The 7,464-nt window shown below is 46.4% G+C and overlaps 1 long non-coding RNA gene across 1 annotated transcript in view; it reads right to left on the reverse strand.

Moving 5' to 3' along the window:
• The window catches only part of LOC137464317 (uncharacterized), a 139,645-nt gene extending 133,695 nt beyond the window's left edge, over positions 1-5,950 (reverse strand). Inside the window, exon 1 of the long non-coding RNA XR_010994182.1 lies at positions 5,808-5,950. This is a non-coding gene — a long non-coding RNA (uncharacterized lncRNA). The remainder of the gene's footprint in view (positions 1-5,807) is intronic.
• Positions 5,951-7,464: the final 1,514 nt, after the last annotated feature.

Consider the following 7,464-nt stretch of genomic DNA (forward strand, 5'->3'; position numbering starts at 1 on the left):
AGGTGTCTGAATGACCCTCTTTGTCCAGCCCTGAGGAATCAGACAGTGGCAGACCACCCTCCAGCAGCTTCCGACCCACATTTGGCTGAGGAGTAAGTATATTACAGCCTTTTTTCGCGCGCTTTTACATTTGGGTCTCTTTTTCTTTTTCTTTTGTTTTTTTTTTCTCTTTTTACTGCTTGGAGGGGAAAGGGAATAATAATATTATGGGATCAAAAAATAGTAAATTAAAACAACCCCAGAACGAGAGAGACGTATATTTAAAACTCTTAGAAATTCTTTCCCTTAATAATTCTTCTTTATCTAACCCTAAACTTTTGAAACCTAACTTAAAAAAGTTTATAAAATGGATAATTTCACAGTTTCCTGATACTAATACACACTCCATAACCTTGGATTCTTTTTGGGACTCTGTGGGCATACAAATATATACTTCCCAAATTAATGGGGATTTCTCTGTTACACGATTCTTACCTATTTTTCACAAAATTACCAAAGCGGTAGAAAAAAGAAATAGGACGGGTTCTGCGGCAGAAGCAGTTCCAGCCTTATCTCTCCCACCAGCTTGTTCCCTTTCAAGTGCTAATACCTTATCTACAAATCCGGACTCCAGGGAGGGCGGGCCCCAGCTCACCCCTGCCGCTTCTGCTCCGCTCCTGCCCTGCCCCCCCGGGATTACCGCGGCCCCCAGCACCCGCCCGCCTCCTCCACAAGCCCCCCCGTCCCCCTCCCCCGCGCGGCCCCCGTCCCCCTCCCCCGCGCGGTCCCCGCCCACCCAGCCCGCGCGTCCCCCGCCTTCCCCCTCCCTCGCGCGGCTACCAAACCCTTCCTGTGTGCCTGCTAGGCCTCCGGAGGTCGCTTGTCCCAAGTGTGGTCAACACCCCGCACCCACGATATCCCCGAATGCAACTGTATCTGTTCCTGCTGTTACCCACCCCACCCCCCCCGCCGGTCCCTTCGCTCCAGACCCTACAGCCTCAAACCTGCCCCAGCTGTGCTGTCGATAGCCACGCCTTGCAGTCTTCTTCCCAGCACCCCACACCCTTGCAAAATGCCATTCCAAAACGCCAGAAAAAACACTCCTCATCTGAGGATAGTAGTGATAGTGAGTACAGTTCTGACACAGATGATTTGGATCCATGGGCTTCAATTAAGATGGAAGCCACCCGGGCAGGGGATTGGGAGTTGGCACAAAGAATCTCTGCCTTCCCTGTAACTTATTCTAAGGGAAAAAGAGGGGGTTCCTCCACTAAGATTACGTGGGAACCCAATACAAACAAAGAGCTCATTGAACTTCGAAAAGTAGCCAAAGAACATGGCAGAAACTCACATATTTTTAAAAATTTTCTAGAGGCAATCTTTTCATCACACGTCTTAATACCACATGATGTTAAAAATATTGCTCATTGCCTCCTATCCCCAGCAGAATACATGTTATGGGAAAGGCATTGGAAAAAACAATTAAAAACATTATCAGACACATATGCAAGAGACCCTAATAGGCAAGATTTCTCAGTTGAACAGCTGGCTGGAGAAGGCAATTTGCAGAAACCTTCAGAGCAAGCTAAAACTTTGTCTGAGGCAGTAATACAAGACCTGGCTATCGCAGCAAAAACCTCCCTACTTCTCACCCCAGATGACTCTATCCCTACCCAACACTTCTCTAATATTAAACAAGGAATAGATGAAAGCTTTATTAAATTTGTGGACAGAATTAAAGATGCTCTGGATAAACAAATAGAGAGCACAGAGGCAAGAAAAGAACTGTTATGCAAACTTGCCATGAGCAATGCTAATGAGCAATGTAAAAACATTCTGAGAGCCTTACCTTTGGACACAGAACCTACCATAGAACAAATGGTGGAAAGTTGTACCCGACACCTTTCCACTGAAAATACAGTAGCACAAGCAGTTGCTAAGGGCATTGCAGAAGGAGTTTCCGGTGCATTTGCAGTAGTGACTTCCAAAGACCAGACCCGCTGCTTCCACTGTGGTAACTTTGGACATTTTATAAAAGACTGTCCAGAAAGGTCACCTATCCCAATTCCCCGTAATACCTACCAGAAACACCAAAACCGGCCACGCTTTCAGCAACGTTCGGGAAACTACCAGCGGAGCGTGGTCGGGCTCCACGCCAAGACAACAAATCAAAAGCCATGCAGACCCAACCATGCATCATTCCAAGAGAAGCCACCTCACACGAAGGAGATCCAGCATACAGAGCAATACAGACGGGAACCCGACGTCAGCTGGTAACTGCTTTATCCATTGACTTAAAAAAGAGGGATGTTTATCGTGTCCCAACTGGCAAATATGGGCCAAAAGGAGGTCCTTTTGACATCTTAATTATAGGTGATACTGTTAATTGCCCAAATGAAATTTTTGTTTTTCCAGCAGTACAAACAGTGTACCCGGGTCAAGAAATATTGGTTCAGCTGTGCTGCACAGACTTACCATATTTTCTTTTAAAGGGAACTCCAATTGCACAAGCCTTTCTACTCCCCAGAAATCACAAGGAACAGCTTCCTCTCAACCCTATAGCAATGTGGGCACAGGTTCTGGGACCTAATAGGCCTACCATCGAGTGCGGCCTGTCCTGCAAAGGGGAGAAGACCCACCGACTAGGTCTCCTGGACTCGGGCGCTGACGTAAGTCTTGTGGCACGTTCAGAATGGCCAGCAAACTGGGAACTGGAACCCGTACTAGGTATGATTTCAGGGATTGGTGGTGCCACAGCTTCCATGCGAAGCAAGCACAACATCCTCGTCGAAGGACCTGAAGGCAAGCTGGCTACTGTCCGTCCATTTGTGGTAAGGGCCCCCGTCACCCTTTGGGGAAGGGATGTTCTATCCCAATGGGGAGCCTCTCTACAAATTCCCAGTCGGGATTTCTAATTGGGGCCACTGAGGAGCGCGTACTACCAGACACCCCTCAGATCACCTGGAAATGCCAGACCCCGATCTGGAAAGAACAGTGGCCCCTGCCTAAGGTAAAACTACGCGCACTACAAGCCCTCGTAGAGGAACAGCTCGCCAAAGGTCACATCGTCGAGACCACCAGCCCTTGGAACACCCCCGTCTTTGTACTGCGAAAGCCTGGAACGGACAGGTGGAGGCTCCTCCAGGACCTGCGTAAAATCAATGAGGTAATTGAGGACATGGGCCCTCTTCAGCCTGGACTGCCTTCACCATCAATGTTGCCTCGAGACTGGTCACTTGCCATCATAGATATTAAGGACTGTTTCTTTAGCATCCCACTGCACCCCCAGGACGCTCCACGGTTTGCTTTTTCAGTCCCCTCTCTTAACAGAGAGGCTCCACTCAAAAGGTATCATTGGCTTTTTCTTCCCCAAGGTCTCAAGGTCTCGCCTACTATATGCCAATGGTATGTTTCTCGTGTTTTGTCTCCCGTTCGGAGCCTATTTCCAGAGGCAATTATTTACCACTATATGGACGATATCTTGATTTGTGCATCAAACAAAGCCTACCTGGACAAAGCAGTTACAAAGACTATTGAAACCATCGAAAAAGCAGGGTTCGAGATCCGGGAAGACAAAATACAGTACACCAACCCATGGACCTATCTTGGATTCCTGATCCGGGAGAGAACCATCGTACCCCAGCAGCTCGTCATCCGAGACGACCCAAAAACTCTGAGAGACTTACATAGCCTGTGTGGATCTATCAATTGGGTACGTCCTTTGCTAGGAATTACAACAGAGGACCTCGCTCCACTGTTCAACCTTCTCCGTGGCAGCAGAGACCTGGACTCTCCACGCACTCTGACAGCAGAAGCCCGAGATGCCATCACCAAAGTACAAGAAGCCCTATCTTCACACCAAGCCCATCGCTTCGAGCCCAGCCTGCCTTTCCAGTTCGTCATCCTGGGAAAAGCACCTCGGTTCCATGGACTGATTTTCCAGTGGGATACTCAGCTTCGAGACCCTTTGTTGATACTTGAGTGGATCTTTACAAATAACCAACTTACAAAGACAATTACCACCTTCCAAGAAATAATGGCACATTTAATAAAAAAGGCCAGAACTCGCCTCCGTTCTCTCGCAGGGTGTGAGTTCACATGCATACACTTGCCACTAACCAGTGGAGACCTGGAGCATTTGCTTCAGAATAATGAAAATCTCCAGTATGCCCTAGATAGCTATACAGGCCAAATTTCTACCCATATCCCAAAACATAAGCTTTTTAATATAACCTTTAATCTGACCCCAAAATTAGTACAAAGTAGAACACCTCTCAAAGCTCTAACAGTCTTTACAGACGGCTCAGGGTCATCCCACAAGTCTGTAATGACATGGAGAGACCCTAAGACTCAAAAATGGGAATCTGATGTCCAAATTGTGGAAGGGTCTCCACAGATTGCAGAGTTAGCAGCCGTTGTCAGAGCCTTTGAGAAATTCAAAGATGAACCTTTTAATCTCATTACAGATTCCTCATATGTAGCAGGTATAGCTATGAGGGCAGAACAAGCCCTTCTAAAAGATGTTCCCAATCCAAAGTTACACCAATTGATTTCTGCATTAATACGCTTAATCTCCTACAGAAAACAACCTTACTATGTAATGCATGTGAGGTCACACACTGACCTCCCAGGTTTCATTGCAGAAGGGAACAGGAAAGCAGATGCATTGGCCATGGCAATAGGGACTGCCAATATCCCAGACATCTTTGCCCAGGCAAAGTTGTCACATTCATTTTATCACCAAAATGTGCCTGCCCTGATCAGAATGTTTAAGCTCTCAAAAGATCAGGCCAAAGCTATTGTTGCCACCTGCCCAAACTGCCAAAGCTACCAGATACCATCTGTGGGAACAGGAGTCAACCCCCGAGGACTCAACAGCTGCCAGCTGTGGCAAACAGATGTCACTCACTTCCCACCTTTTGGAAGGTCAAAGTATGTACACGTGTCAGTTGACACATTTTCTGGAGCAGTGTTTGCATCATCTCATCCAGGAGAAACTGCACAGCACGCCATAAAGCATTTCCTCCTTGCCTTTGCTACCCTGGGAGTACCAAAACAGATCAAAACAGATAATGGACCTGCTTATGCCTCTCGTAAGTTAAAGGACTTCTTCAGTGAGTGGGGAATAGAACACAAGAAAGGCATACCTGCAAATCCCACAGGACAATCCATCATAGAGAGGACACATCAAACCCTCAAAAGAGTCCTCAACCAGCAGCGAAGTGAAACAAAAATCATATCTCCAGTTGAAAGACTCTGCAAAGCTCTCTATGTCATCAACTTCCTAAATGGCACAACATCAGAACCTGATCCTCCAGTGCTTCGCCACTTTGCAAATACCACCCAAGCAAAGCTCGCTGAGAAACCACCGGTGCTAGTGAAGGACCCAGAGACTCATCAAATCTCAGGGCCTTTCCAGTTAATTACTTGGGGTAGAGGATATGCGTGTGTTTCACTACTATCAGGCCCAAGGTGGTACCCAGGAAAACACATAAAACCATACCTAGGCACTACAAACACTACTCAGTCAGACACGGACAAGAGTTCCTCTGAACCGGATAAAGGACCGCCTCAAAACCAGACAAGTTCTGCCTGGAGACGAAGACGTCGCAGAATAACCACATACCTGAGAAAAAACCGACACATCACACGACAGCAGAAGAAACAGAAAAGATGAATAACATTCTGCTGCATTAATCAAGCTATAAGCCAGACATAGCTTGAACACAAAATTGTTCCCTAAATTACATGTTATTATCTGTTTTAAAAAATTTTCCCCTAAAAACCCCTATAATTCCCTTTCCCAACTCTCACTAAAAACCCTTAACCTCACACCTTCAGGGAGGTCCCTGTAGCCTTGGGAAACTTTCTACCCTCACACCAAATATTACCTTGTTGCATAATTGGAAAAAAGAAAGGGAGGAAAATCGCCACAAAAGATCCTATACGGAATTTGATGAAAATTGTGATCCCAGATTATACAATTGGAATAAACCAAAAAGAATCGCTGTCTCCCTATTCTTACCATGGGTAGCTGCAGCTAAGGCCCTTGGTGAAATAAATCACCTAGGCTGCTGGCTTAGTAAGCAAGCCAACGCTACATCTGCCGCCCTGAGTGATCTTTTAAAGGATGAGGAAACCACAAGACATGCATCTCTCCAGAACCGCGCAGCGATTGACTTCTTGCTGCTCGCCCATGGACACGGATGCCAGGACTTCGAAGGGATGTGCTGCTTCAATCTCTCGTCACGCTCAGAATCCATCCATGCAAACATCCAAAAAATGAAAGAACTTGTGAAGGATGTGAAAATAGAAAAGAACCCAGACTGGGTCAATGACCTTTTTGGTAAATGGGGATTAACTGGATGGGTTGCATCCCTGGTTAAGGGAATTATTTTGATTTTCATTGTAATTGTCATTGTATTACTTATGTTCTCATGCCTTGTCCATTGTTTTAAAAGAACCATTGGGAATGCCTTTTTATTAAATACAGAAAGTGGAGTTGTTGCAGCAGATAGGCCTGCTAGGCCCCTCTGGAGATTAGCTACCTAAGGGCAGAGAAAATGCATAGTCATGCTGACTAGCAAAAGAACCCCTTTTCCCGCGCCTCAGACCCTCTGTTATCTTCCTGTAAGACAATAGGTCAATTTGTACCCTGACCCACACCATTGGACCATTTCTCAAAACCCCTGTACCCTATAAAAACCCCTCAGTTTCCCTAGCTCGTTGGAAGAAAGCTGTCCCTGAACCCTTCACGGAAGATGAAATAAAGATCCTCCGGTGGAACCTCACACAGCGCTCCCCGTCTCTCTCTCCCTGCGTCTGCCCGAGGCACCCCAGCAAGCCTATGAGCTGAAATCACTTCTAAAAGAGCTGAACACTGCTTAAGAGCTGCATATCACTATAACAGCTTGCTGGGGCTAGCCTGTGCCTGGGAGCTCTGCCAAAGGTGCTTGGGCAGGAGGGTGTGCAGATACCCTTCTCACCCTAGAACACCAAGGCAGCCGGACCAACTGAGCCTGACCGGGACCAAAAACAATAACATAGTAAGGTTGTTTTCTGTGGGAGATTAAGCGTATTAATGCAGAAATCAATTGGTGTAACTTTGGATTGGGAACATCTTTTAGAAGGGCTTGTTCTGCCCTCATAGCTATACCTGCTACATATGAGGAATCTGTAATGAGATTAAAAGGTTCATCTTTGAATTTCTCAAAGGCTCTGACAACGGCTGCTAACTCTGCAATCTGTGGAGACCCTTCCACAATTTGGACATCAGATTCCCATTTTTGAGTCTTAGGGTCTCTCCATGTCATTACAGACTTGTGGGATGACCCTGAGCCGTCTGTAAAGACTGTTAGAGCTTTGAGAGGTGTTCTACTTTGTACTAATTTTGGGGTCAGATTAAAGGTTATATTAAAAAGCTTATGTTTTGGGATATGGGTAGAAATTTGGCCTGTATAGCTATCTAGGGCATACTGGAGATTT

The sequence above is a fragment of the Anomalospiza imberbis genome, chromosome W (assembly GCF_031753505.1).
Source record: "Anomalospiza imberbis isolate Cuckoo-Finch-1a 21T00152 chromosome W, ASM3175350v1, whole genome shotgun sequence".
Lineage (NCBI taxonomy): Eukaryota > Metazoa > Chordata > Aves > Passeriformes > Viduidae > Anomalospiza > Anomalospiza imberbis.